Source organism: Taudactylus pleione, unplaced genomic scaffold (assembly GCF_031769625.1).
Source record: "Taudactylus pleione unplaced genomic scaffold, aTauple2 ptg000085l, whole genome shotgun sequence".
In the NCBI taxonomy this organism is placed as follows: Eukaryota; Metazoa; Chordata; class Amphibia; order Anura; family Myobatrachidae; genus Taudactylus; species Taudactylus pleione.
The window spans coordinates 969,887-984,265 of NW_028284487.1; the positions used below are offsets into that span (position 1 = coordinate 969,887).

Genomic DNA, 14,379 nt, shown 5'->3' on the forward strand with positions numbered 1-14,379 from the left:
GGACAAAGGACAGATAGCTAAAAGAATCCTTGGAAGAAAATGAAAAATCCTGAAAATCAGTGTTTGGAGAGGAACTAATTTCCTTAGGAGCTTGGGAGCTTTTGGTACACTGATCTGTTGAAGCTTGTTTCTGTTTAAACTGTGAGAAACTGGAGGACTGAGCAACAGTTGAACTCTTGACAAAATGTTAGCACTAAAAACTCTATCAGAAAAGGTGCTTTTTCTGTCTTAGAACAAAATTTCCTGACTACAGCTCACTGAACGATTTTAAATTCAGATGTTTAGGATCATTAGATTCAATGATTGGAGTAGCCCATTCTAGAGCTTCATCCTTAAAAGACAAGAACAGAAGTTTAACAATGTTGGTGGAAGTGATGCCACATGAAGAATCAGATTCCATGATATTAGAATAGTGTTTCAGTAATGCAGAATATTGTGCCAACTCTCCAAAAAAGAAAATGGACGCTGAAACACTAGACGAGTTCTGAGCAATTGAATCTTGTAAGGTACAGTCAAGAGCTGAAATGAGTTAGGACCTGATTCAGACCCGTTCGCTAGATGCGGGCGCTCGCTCCCAGCATATGCAAATTCAGCGAAGTGACGTCAAGGCAGGTGGTCGCACGGCAAGGCATAGGCACGCCCACTATGTCTTGGCGAGCGATCACTTTGTGTTTATAGATGCCCACCAGCCTGTCTTTAGCCGCCCACTAGTGCACGCCATCTCCAGGAAGTATATACAACCATCGGTACATCTGGTTACATCGGATCTGGCCACAGCGCTTGCAGTTGCATTTACCCTACTGCACGCACTGCGAGCATTTCAGTGTAAAACCAGCCAGGTGACGTGCACTCTGACATTGCCTGTTAATTATGCACGCCTCTGAAACGGCGTTGAAACACTCAGGCACGCCTGCATTCGCAACTCCACTCCCCCGTTACTACAGCCCTGCCCGTTACCGTTAGGGAATTGGGGTATCCCTGGCACTTCAATTGAGGACTTATTTTAAGAAAGAAATTACATGGATCAAAGGTTGATTAAATTACGTATTTATTATAAAAAGGTGGAGATTAATATACACTCCAAATAAATATAAAAACTGTATAAATACTGATTTTTTTATATTTATTTGGAGTGTATATTAATGTCCACCTTTTTATATTAAATACATAATTTAATCAACCTTTGATCAATGTTTCTTACAATAAGTCCTCAATTAAAGCGCCAGGAATACCCCAATCCCTTAACCATAACATACAGGGAAGGTGAACCCCTGCTACACCATCCCCAGGCAGCATTACAGAGGCTCACAGAGTTATAGCGCAGCTACCTCAAACCCCTTTTTCTGCCCCTGTTACCACCCACAAACGGCCTCTACTGTCACTCATTCCACTGGGCTGTCTTTGCTGATCGCTCAAACTAGTTCGCGCACAAGCACTACGATCCATACGCATGCGCAAATGCATAACATCGGCTGTGTATGAGTGAGCGGCCGCTTCCGAACGGGTCTGAATCAGGTCTTTAGTTCGCTGATCTTTGATCTGCTGTGAAAAAATAGGAACTGGAAATGATAGATATCCTTGACTTGAACCCACAGATGGGACAAGATAGGGTCCAGAGGAACTGGAGCTAGTTACATCCAAAGAAACCCTTGAACTGGCTAATAGAGTCGAAAAAATTGTATTCAGACTGTTGTCTAACAGGACAAAGTCATCAGGAGGTAAATTGACAGGAATCGATAACCGAATTGGTGGTACTGAAGGTTTCTTCTGATTTTAAAGATACTGAAGCCCCTACAGAGCTACTCGGACCACCAGGTGGAAACGGATTATGCAAGGAGATGCTTGAATTGGTAGGAACCAAAGGAGCTTTCAGATAGACTTCAGGAGACACTGGAACCATAGCAAACTCAGACGACCTAGACAGGACAGATGACATAGGTTGGTCCAAATACTCAGTTAGTTGGGCAGAACCTTTGGAATAGATTTTAGGTACACCTTGGATCCCAGCATGGGGATCAACTCCTCTTGGACCTGGACCATGTTAGGAATCCTGGAAGATTGGTTAACCTTGGAAGGGAAGTAAAATATATTAGTACCTGAGCTGGAAATCATCACAGCGGAATGCAAAAAAATAGGAAAAATCTCACGCCCGGAGGCAAGGGCAGGTGGGTCTTGATACCCACAGGCAAGGGCAGGTGGGTCCTCATGCCCGAAGACAAGGGCAAAACTATAAAGCAACCCAGGTATAACACTTGAAAACCCCTCCTGTGGTAAGACACTTGAAGACCCCCTTCTGAGTTATAACACTTGAAGCCCCCTCCTGAGGTATACCACTTGAAAACCCCTCCTGGGTTATGATGCTTGAAAACCCCTCCTGGGTTTAGACACTTCAAGACCCCTCCTGGGGCACGACACTTGATACCTCCTTCTGGTGTATGACACTTGCAGCCCCCTTCTGGGGTATGACACTTGAAACCCCATCCTGGGGTGTGATGCTTGAAAACCCCTCCTGGGGTAGGACACTTGAAGACCCCTTTACTGGGGCTGGTGAGTTAGGTATTCCTCTTGAAACTAGTAGACTGTTTCTTGTCAGCACTGGTGAGTTCACAAAGGGAGCAGTCTTTAAAGAAATGGTCAGGACTCCCACAATAGCGACAGAGAAAAAACTTTTTGTGGCGTTGCACTCAGAGAGCTTGGGGCGTAAGAAACTCCGGTGTTTCACTTCACTTTGTGAAGATGAGACCATAGATGTTGGGAGAATAGTGATGGAAGCCTCTTCAGAAACGTGATGTAGCCCTAGAGTAGGAGATTGAGGGCCTGATTCAGACCTGTTTGCATGGCTGCATTTGCATGCAGCCTGTCTATGTGAAAATATGCTAATGACCCCATATGCAATATAACCACAACACAATAAGTAGACACCCAACACTACATAATACTACCTACTTCCCTTTACTTATGTTCTCGCAAGACAGCAGAAACATTGGTAACATCAAGAACCATCGGACCCACACGCACAAGTATGCAGGCTCTATGTGCTCGCTATGGTCGATTCCCAATTACAGTGGCCGGTTCACAAACGCGCTTGACTATGTATATGCATGCGCAAAATGCAAACATTGACAAACGCAGAATTCCATCCTGTGTCACGCTGAGCGTCATGGAGTCCCCTATTGAGGGGCTGGAAGTTGTGGTCCCGGGCCAAGGAAGGAATCAGGAGCAAGGGGCCTTGATGTTCAGTCTCCCCATCCACCAGCATCGGATGTTGATGAGACCTGACCTAGAGTGCAGAGTCTAACCTGCAGGGAGGTGTTCACCAGTGACCCCTCCAAGCGGGATATGGGTTTCAGCTGCACCCGGCAACAGCGGCGTCACTAGGGGAGTGCGGGGGGTGCGGCCCGCACCTGGTGTCACCCTTCAAGGGGTGACACCAAGAAGAGCAGCACGTCACACCCGCGGGCCGCACACCCCAGGCACCACCGCCGACCATGCTACTGGAGACACTAACTGTGCAGGATCCGCCGCGGCGCCGCGTGATGTCCGTCCTGCTGGTCCTCTGGTCTGCCCGCCGCCGCCGGGGTGAGCTGCACTGCACATTCTTTCACCACGGCCGGCGTCCAGAGCCACACACAGGCACAGAGGATCTCTCTGTGCCTGTGTGTGGTTCTGGCCGCCGGCCGCGATGACGTCATTGTGCACACCAGCTCCGCTTGTCCTTCTGGGAGCCGCTCAGCCTGCTGGAGAAGGAGGAGGGACTACGGACCTGAGCGCGCTGCGTGTCAAGAAAAGAAGAACTTGGAAGCCAGCCAGGAATCAAGTGCACAGTACGCACCCCACCCGGACACACCCAGAGGTAAGTACTGAGTCACTGCACAGGGGGGGCACAGTATAAGGGAGATTACTGGGGGCCGGGCCACCATTGGCGTTCCATGCTGGGACACTGTATAAGGGCACTACTGGGGGCCATGGGACACAATATAAGGGCATTACTGAAGGTCTGGCTATGGGACACTGTATAAGGGCATTACTGGAGGCTATGGGACACTGTATAAGGGCACTACTGGAGGCTATGGGACACTGTATAATGGCACTAATGAGGCTATGGGACACTGTATAAGGGCACTACTGAGGCTATGGGACACTGTATAAGGGCACAACTGAGGCTATGGGACACTGTATAAGGGCACTACTGAGGCTATGGGACACCGTATAAGGGCACTACTGGAGGCTATGGGACACTGTATAAGGGCACTACTGGAGGCTATGGGACACTGTATAAGGGCACTACTGGTGGCTATGGGACACTGTATAAGGGCACTACTGAGGCTATGGGGCACTGTATAAGGGCACTACTTAAGGCTATGGGACACTATATAAGGGCACTACTGAGGCTATGGGGCACTGTATAAGGGCACTACTGAGGCTATGGGGCACTGTATAAGGGCACTACAGGAGGCAATGGGACACTGTATAAGGGCACTACAGGGCCATGGGGCACTGTATAAGGGCACTACTGGGGGCAATGGGACACTATATAAGGGCATTACTGGGGGCTATGGGACACTGTATAAGGGCACTACAGGGCCATGGGACACTATATAAGGGCACTACTGGGGGCAATGGGACACTATATAAGGGCATTACTTGGGGCTATGGGACACTGTATAAGGGCACTACTGGGGGCACAGCTTAAGGGGCATTGCTGGGGCACTGCATAAGAGATGCAATCCTGGGGGCACTGTATAAGGGCACTATGGAGGTCACAGCTCAAGGGGCATTGCTGGGCCACTGCGGAAGGTGTGCTAGTAGAGGCACTGTATAAGGCATACTTCTGGGGGTACTGCATAAGGGGCACTGTATAAGGGGCACTACTGGCGATACTGTTTAAGAGGCACTACTGGGGGCACAACATAAGGGACATTACTGGGGCACTGCATACTGGGCACACTGAATAAGGGGCACTACTGAGGCACTGCATAAGGAGTGCTACTGGTGGTAAAGTATAAGGGGTGCTACTGGGGGAACTGTGTAAGGGGCACTACTGGGGGTACAGCATATGGGGCTCTAATAAAGGGGGCATTGCATAATGGGCTCTAATACAGGGGGCATTGCATATTGGCCACATCTACAGGGGGCATTGCCTAAAGGGGCACTACTACAGGGGAACTGCATAATGGGCACAACTATAGGGGATTGCATAAGGGGCACTAATACGGCATTGAATAAGGGGCATTCCATAGAGGTAATGCGAGTGCTTGTCCACCTGCAAATGGAATCTCTTGCTGCCCAATTGAGTTAACATATATAATAGTGCTTTATAAATTATCCATATATTACAGTTGCTCATTTATTATAAACATATTTTCAGAGAATAAAGTGAGAGGTTTCATAGCAGTCTGGAGGAGACAGCCTAACCCTACTCCTGACGCTATTGGAATTGAGTGCTGCCTAGTTTCTGCTTTCACCTTCAAGAAATCTGCACTGTAAGTCTGAGTATGTTTGCACTGATACTGTATAGTATGCTTATTGTTGTGACTTAAAATACATAATACACATTTATATGTTAAAAGCATTGTACTAGTCTAATTTTTTTTGGGTCAGGTTGGTGGGGGGGGGGGGCAAGGAAACTTTTGCCCTGAATAAACACCTGGCTGCAGATAAGGGAGGGAAAGAGGGTCCATTTTGTATTATTGCATAATAGAATATATTTCTTTACATGTAATCAAACTTTGATTTATAATATGATCTTAGTGTTATGAGTTTAACGTGAGGAGGGAATGAGGTAGTAGAAAAAGTCAATGGAGGGTTGGTCATTGGGGACGATCCAATTGTTTTATCGCACCCTATCTCCCGCCTAAAGTGACGGGAGATTGGGGTGCGATTTTCAATTGTTTTTGGGCGCCCATGCTTGTTGCGCCCAAATCGACAGGGCTAAACCCGTAAAGCTGCTAAGTCCTGCTTTGGGCGCCCAAACTCCCATTTAGGTGCCCAAAGTGCCGACTTATTGAACATTTCTGCTTGCCTGCCCTGAGCCATCAGCCACGGGTGCAAACAACTGAATCGCTCCCACTGTCTCTACCCTAAGGAGTATATTTAAAATGGCTCATTTTAAATTATTAATTGGTATTGGTATTGGTCTGTGTATTGCCCTTTATGTTAACATCATTATAGATGTGTACTCATACATCTAACCTCGATATGCTATACAGCGCGAGATGCCGGACATGAGTGAGCCGCCAGGTCCAGTGCAGCTCTGCTAACGTTGGGCATCTTTGTTTGCTAAAAATGAGTCTCAGTAACAATGCAATGTGACTACTATAGCACGCACAAGGAGACTGTGTTGATTAATTTGATATATGACACTTGTATATTGTGTCAGTCAGTGGCGTAACTAGGGTATTTGGAGCCCAGGGCAAATTTGAAAATGGAGCCCCCCCCCCTAACACACCGACATGGGCGTGGTCACTTAAAAATGGGGCATGTCAACATGACACACCCCTTTATTTTCACGCTGAACATTCCTATCCATATGCACCTTAACCCCAGTAGTACCCCTTATACAGTACCCCCAGTATGCAGTTGTGGTCCCTCTTATGCAGGCCCATAGTAGTGCCCCTTATACAGTACCCCCAGTAGTGGCCCCCCCAAATGCAGTGCCCCACGTAGTGTTCCCCTTATGCAGTGCCCCCAGTAGCAGTCCCCACAATGCAGTGCGCCCAGTAGCAGTATCCCCTTATGCAGTGCCCTTTATATGGTGCCCCCAGTAGTAGTCCCCCCCTATGCAGTGCCCTTTATATAGTGCCCCCAGCAGTAGTCCACCCCCATGCAGTTTTCCCAGTAGTGGTCCCCTTATGCAGGCACCCTGTAGTGATTCCCCCCTATCCAGTGCCCCTGTAGTGGCCCTTCCTATTATTGCCCCCAGTAGTGGTCCCCCGAGTGCAGTTCCTCTAGTAGGTCCCTTTCATAATGCCCCCAGTGGTAGTTCCCCCCCAAGTAGTAGTCCCCAGTAGAGTAGGTGCTCCCAATGGCACCCCCAGTAGTAGCCACCCCTCCCCCAGTAGAGGTCCCCCCAGTAGTAGCCACCCCTCCCCCAGTAGAGGTCACCCCAGTAGTAGCCACCCCTCCCCCAGTAGAGGTCCCCCCAGTAGTAGTCACCCCTCCCCCAGTAGAGGTCCCCCCGGTAGTAGCCACCCCCCCTCCCCCGTTGTGCAGATAGGTTACAAAAATAACCTAGGTTACATAATGCTGAGCGCCCGGGCGCGCTCAGCATTATGGGACAGACGTCATGACGTCAGTCCCATTACCCACTGCAGGAGCTGGACGGAAGTCCGGCTCTTGCAGTGGGTGCTGCAGCAGTCAATGAGAGTCTATCTGACTCTCATTGGCTGCTGTTTAACACACGCATCGCAGCCAGCGCTGGCGGCGATGCGTGTGTTATGCACAGCCTGAGCCCTCCTCCTGGGGGAGGGAACGGGCTCAGGTGTGCAGCACAGGACCGGCGCTGGAAGCCTAGCGCCAGTCCTGTGTAAATGTGTAGCGCTGACCGCACTCATTGCAGTCGGCGCTACACTGGCTAACTAGGGCGGGCGGGCCGGTACCGTGGCCGGCGGCGCCCCCCCGCGCCGCCGGTCCAACGGCGCCCAGGGCACGAACCCCGCCCCCCTGCCCTAGTTACGCCACTGGTGTCAGTATACAGATCAGAGCTTGTATTGGGAGAAAGCTGCAGCTGCTACTACTGCACTTTATATACAGAGTCAGAGACTCAGTTGCACACAGATATACAAGTGTCATAAGAGAGCATTGGTGCCCCCCCATTTTTTAAATGGGTGCATAAAATAGTGCACCTGAAAAAAGGCCATGGCCTCATGGGGAAAGGCCAGGGAAGAGATAGGGGAGGCCAGGAGATGTTGGGGCCAGGGAAGAGACAGGAGAGGCCAGGAGATGCTGGGGATAAAAGAAGAGGAAGCTACAAGTGAGAATGATAATAAACAGGAAAATTGACAGGCCCGAGTAGCGCCTCCAGCCCTGCGGTGCCCTGTGCCATGGCACTGGTCGCACTACCCTAGTTACCCTGAGTGTCATATATTAAATTAATCCTCCTTTTACGTCCTAGTCACATTACATTGCAACTAGGATGCATTTTTAGCTAGAAACAAGCAAAGAAGATGCCCAATGCTAGAAGATTCTTAAGCGACCTGGCGTATGAGGACATATCTGTATACATATATTAACATGACTTTTTTTTTGTTTTTCAAAATGTTTTGTTTGCCTTTTCTAAATTTTGCATGTTTTTGAACCCTGCATTGATTTCAATATTGACTTATTAGGGGTAAAATAAACACCTTTTCTCATTGACTAACAGGGTATATTTTAGGGGTGTGCACCGGCCACTTTTCGTGTTTTGGTTTTGGATCTGGATCTTTCTTCGTGTTTTGGATCTGGATTGGTTTTGCCAAAACCACCCTTCCGTGTTTTGGGTTCTGGGTTTTGGATCTGTATTTTTTTTTAAAAAAGCATAAAAACAGCTTAAATCACAGAATTTGTGGATTTTTCTGCTCCTATGCAATTATTAACCTCAATAACCTTCATTTCCACTCATTTCCAGTCTATTCTGAACACCTCACACCTCACAATATTGTTTTTATGGCCAAAAGATTGCACCGAGGTAGCTGGATGACTATGCTAGGCGACACGAGTGGGCGGCACAAACACGTGGTCCATCTAGGAGTGACACTGCAGTAGCAGACAGGATGGCAGTTTGAAAAACTAGACCCCAAACAGTACATACTGCAAAGAAAAAAAAGAGGTGCAAGATGGAATTGTCCTTGGGCCCTCCCACCCACCCTTATGTTGTATAAATAGGACATGCACACTTTAACAAAGCAATCATTTCAGCGCCAGGGTCTGCCACATGACTGTGGCTGAAATGATTGGTTCGTTTGGGCCCCCACAAAACAAGCTGGCAATTAATGTGTCCCTGCACAAACTGGCTCTACGGAGGCAAGATGTCGTCCTCATCCTCCTCATCCACCGATTCCTTGGATAAAACAGGAAAAAGGGATTTAGGTGTCCCTGGACTGCTTACGGTCTTAGCCAAAGTTTCTGAACTTGACAGTAACTTTTTATGAACGTGCTGCAAGTGCCGTATAAGGGAGGATGTTCCTAGGTGGTTAACGTCCCTACCCCTACTAATTTCACCTTTACATATGGTACATATGGCAAGACAGTTGTTGTCCGGATTTGGATAGAAATATTGCCAGACCAAAGAGGTGGAATGTTTGGTCTTCTGCCCAGGCATGACCGTGATGGGCTTTTTCATCCCACGGACAACAACTGTCTCCCCCGGAGCCTGATTGGGATTGTATGTGCCCTCTACTATGACATTGGGCATCGGCCTTGGCAGACGACGTTGATGGCATGTTATCGTCTATGTCATGACTAGTGGCAGCAGCTTCAGCACTAGGAGGAAGTGGTTCTTGATCTTTCCCTATTTTATTTTTATCGGAGAAAGTTTGGTCCTCAATTTATGTTATATTGATATATACGTGCGGCTAAGGCGCACACAAACACAGAAAATAATTTTTTATTTTTGTTGGAGACTAGTGCACTTTGTGGGTTACACCACCCTTTAAGAAATGAGCCAGCCGGCCCTTTACTTATGGGACACAGGCGCACGCTTGGCGCTGCTCCTTCGTTGATGCACGTGCACACAATTCACAAACACAGAAAATATTTTTTTATTTTGTTTGGAGTGCCCTTTGGGGGTTACAGCACCCTTTAGCGGTCAATCCAGCCGGCCCTTTATTTATGGGACACAGGCGCACGCTTGGCACTACTTTGTTGATGCACGTGTGGCTACTGCACACACAATTCACAAACACAAAAAAATATAATTTTTTATTTTGTTTGGAGTGCCCTTTGGGGGTTACAGCACCCTTTAGCGGTCAATCCAGCTGGCCCTTTATTTATGGGACACAGGCGCACGCTTGGCACTACTTTGTTGATGCACGTGCGGCTACTGCGCACACAATTCACAAACACAGAAAATATTTTTTTATTTTGTTTGGAGTGTACTTTGGGGGTTACAGCACCCTTTAACGGTCAAGCCAGCTGGCCCTTTACTTATAACACAGGCGCACGCTTGGCACTACTTTGTTGATGCACGTGCGGCTACTGCGCACACAATTCACAAACACAGAAAATATTTTTTTATTTGGTTTGGAGTGTACTTTGGGGGTTACAGCACCCTTTAACGGTCAAGCCAGCTGGCCCTTTACTTATGACACAGGCGCACGCTTGGCACTACTTTGTTGATGCACGTGCGGCTACTGCGCACACAATTCACAAACACAGAAAAAAAATATTTTTTTTTAGCACTGACAGACAGAGCACCCCCTGGACAACACTACAGCACCCCTTTAGGACTGGGACACTGCACAGGACTTTGGAGTGGACACAGCCCCTATGGACAACTGACTGCACAACACAGTCCAGCCAGCCCCTATGGACTTTGAAGTAGTGGACACAGCCCCTATGGACAACAGCAGCACAGCACAACACAGCCAGCCCCTATGGACTTTGAAGTAGTGGACACAGCCCCTATGGACAACAGCAGCACAGCGCAGCACAGCACAACACTACTCTGCACTACACTACACTACACTGCACAGCCCAGCCAGCCCTAACTCCCACCCTCCCTCTTCACTGTCCACAGCCGAGTGAGAAAATGGCACCGACGCGGGTACCTTATATAGGATCCAAAACCCGCGAGATCCGGAAGGCGGGTTGATGACGTTTTGCCTCGATTTCAGATCCGAGTCAGGCGGGAAAAGTCGAGCCTGACTCGGATCGGCCTCGGATCGGGGGGGCTCGGGGGGGTTCGGATTTCAGAAATCCGAACCCGCTCACCCCTAGTGTGTACATCCTCTTCTTCACACAATATTAATTCATCCCCACTGGAATCCACCATTAGAGACGCTTCTGTATTTTTTTGACTTAATTGCTGGTAAAGGTCTTCCTTGTGGAATTTGTAATTCATTTTGATGAACATCATCTTTTCCACATTTTGGGGACGTACAGAAATCTCCTATGCCGATCACTGACAAGGTTCCCGGCTGCGCTGAAAACTCTTTCAGAGTACACACGGGAGGGTGGGCAACTTAAGTAAAGCAAAGCCAGTTTGTGTAAGGGACTTAAAATTGCCTCTTTTTCCTGCCAGTAGTGAAACAAACTGTCTGACATGCCTATTTGGATGCTATCCCTAAAATAATCATCCACCATTCTCTGTATAGTGACCATATCAGACAAAGTCACTCAATGTACGCAGTTCTTTCAGACCCAACCAGATGTCATTAGTTTTTGCTGACTGATCTGCATCACCAACAGCAGTGGGTCTCTTAGGAAAATGTAGTGTTTTTCCTGACAGCTGCAGAAACTGATGGAGGAGAAGCCGCCATGTCACATGCTGCTTGAGCTGACAATTTTTTCACCAACAGCTCTTTGCATCTTTTCAGATTTATGTCCGTAGGAAAGAAAGACTTAAACCTAGGTTCAAGTATGGTCACCAAAATAAAGTGATCTGATTTCAAGCGATTGACGACCCTTGGATCCTCGGATCGGGGGGGTTCGGATTTCAGAAATCTGAACCCGCTCACCCCTAGTATATTTAAATATTTAAATTAACTTCCTCATGCAGTGTTCTGCACTTGTAATTAACCTGGCAGGGTAACAGCAGAATCACATGGTCCAAGGTTTTCCTTCCTTTGTCTGTACTATTTACAATAGATTTACATTTTACATATTTTTATTTTATTTTGCAAAAAAATTCTATTATGCATTTTTACATTGTGCAGTGATATTCAATCATGGTGTACATAAAGCAAAGAGGCCAAGTGGATGCCAGCAAAGGAAGGCAAAAGAAACAAGAAAAAAAGCACTGAAAACGCAAGCTGGATCAATGCTTCAATTTGTCAAAAGACAGGATGATGGCCAGGGTTCATCAAAAGACACAGCTCCTCCGTGTCAGTTTCCAATTGATAATACTAATTCTTCTGATGATTGCATGCATTCTACAGAAGAGCAAGAAGTGGAAATTGCAGAATTTACAGCAGAAAAACAAGGAGTGGAAATGGAAGAATGTCAAGCAGAAGAAAGTGCTGAAAGTGACTCTAGCCTTGATACTGCAACGGAGATGAGTGATGTTATGGAGAAAGATTTGCAAATTTTCCATGATGTTTCTTTCTGGGAAATACCAGTTCCAGATCACTTTCGGGTTGAAATCATCAAAAAGGGAAGTACTTATTTCCATAACAAAGATGGTCCTTTCAGTGCAGTGGCAAGGCAAGATTCAGATGGAAAAGCAAAGGGTGGTGTACGTCAGGTTTCAAAAGAGTGGTTTTACAAGATGATGCCAAATGGCGAGAAAATTCTACGGTCTTGGATGATTTACTCAGTTGTCAGCAACAAATTATACTGTTTTTGCTGCCGACTGTTTGCAGTTAGTACTACAAGTATGACATCCAAATTTGTGACTGGGTTTCAGATGTGGTGGAAACTGAACCCTAAAGTATATAACCATGAGACATCCGAAGAGCACCTATGTTGCCTTGAAAAGTGGAAAACATTAGCAGCAGGACTTAGGCTGCACAAAACCATTGATGCCAAAAGTATTTCTTTAATGGAAATGGAGAAGAAAAAGTGGAGGGACATCTTGTACAGATTGCTTGATATAACATTGTTTCTTGCCAAGCAGAATCTAGCATTCCGTGGCCACAAGGAAGATGAAACTTCATTAAATAAAGGGAACTTTCTTGAGATGGTTGAGATGCTGTCAAAATATGATCCAGTGCTGAAAGAGCACCTTATGAGATTAAAACAGAGCACATGTAAACTTAAAGTGTCATATCTTATCCTGCACCAAACACTCAGAATGAGTTTATAAGTGCCTTGGCAAACCATGTGAAGGAGAAGCTTGTCATTGACATAAAGTCTGCAAACTGTTTTGGGATCATGTTTGACAGCACACCTGACATATCACATACTGACCAGATGTCCGAAGTGATCAGATATGTAAAAATCAACCATATGAAAGTTGAAGTAAAAGAGGTATTTCTTGCATTTTTTCCTTTAAAGGGGAAAACCGCTGCTGACCTCAGTTCTGACATTCTTAAAACACTGGAAAAGGATGGACTGGACATAATGATGTGCCGCTCTCAAGGCTATGATAATGCTGCCACTATGGCTGGAATCCATGGAGGTGTGCAAGCCATTCTTAAAAAAAAGAACAGGAAGGCTATTTTTAGTGGATGTGTGGACCATTCACTTAATTTGTGTGGTCAGCACTCTTTTGCTGAAAATGCATCATGTGTGACATTTTTTGGGACTCTTGAAAGAATGTTTTCTTTCTTTGCTGCTTCCACCCATCGATGGGATGTGTTAATGGAACATATTGGAGTCTCAGTGAAAAGGCTGTCAACAACATGCTGGAGTGCTCATCATGCTGCTGTTACACCAGTTAAGGAGAAGTTTGAAAAGTTTGTGGAGGCGATCGAAGCTCCGATCGAAGCTCTTTGTGATCTACATGAAAATTTGGACACAAGGGGAGCAGCACAAACTCTTTTGCCTGCTGTCTGTGATTTCACTTTTCTGTGCTACCTATACTTCTGGTGTAATGTACTTCAGGAAGTTAATCCAACACAGCAGTACCTGCAGACAAAGGGCTTAACTCTTGACAAGGTGGTGACAAAGTTAGAGGCGCTTAAACTTTTTTTACATGAAGAACGCAGTCAACTAGTGGAGCATGCAATTGAACAGGCACTTTCAAAGTCAGAAGAATATGGAATTGCAGTACAGAGAAGAGCCAGGGTCAAGAAGAGGTTGGCAGGGGAACAAGCATGTGATGCTGGACTCTCTTCAAGAAGAAAATAGGAGGGCGATGCTTGAGTGCATTGATCGCTTTCATTCTGAGCTTCAGATCAGATCAAGAGCCATCCAGAAAATAGCAGCCATGTTTGAAGCTGTTCAAGCAAAGAGTCTCATATCTGCCACTGATGAACAGTTAAAGGTGTCGATTCCAAAATTAACGACTTTCTATGATGAGTTATCTGAAAGTGCTCTTTTAATAGAAATACCAAGGCTAAGAAGGCACCTGAAAGCAGCAAAGATTGATCAAGAAAAAGCCAAAGATTGGGTAGTATTAGATATTTTGAAATTCATAGCAGAATGGGACTTTGTAGAATCTCTACCAAACCTTTCACAAAGTCTAAAATTATTTTTGACGATCTGTGTGTCTGTGGCTTCATGTGAGAGGAGCTTTTCAAAGCTGAAACTTATAAAGAACTATTTGCGATCTACCATGGGACAGTCAAGGCTTTCAGACCT

The 14,379-nt window shown here is 46.5% G+C and overlaps 1 pseudogene; it reads left to right on the plus strand.

Annotated features, from left to right (window-relative positions):
- The first annotated feature begins 11,956 nt into the window (after window positions 1-11,956).
- On the plus strand, window positions 11,957-13,926 carry LOC148529271 (zinc finger MYM-type protein 1-like; annotated as a pseudogene).
- The last annotated feature ends 453 nt before the right edge of the window (window positions 13,927-14,379 follow it).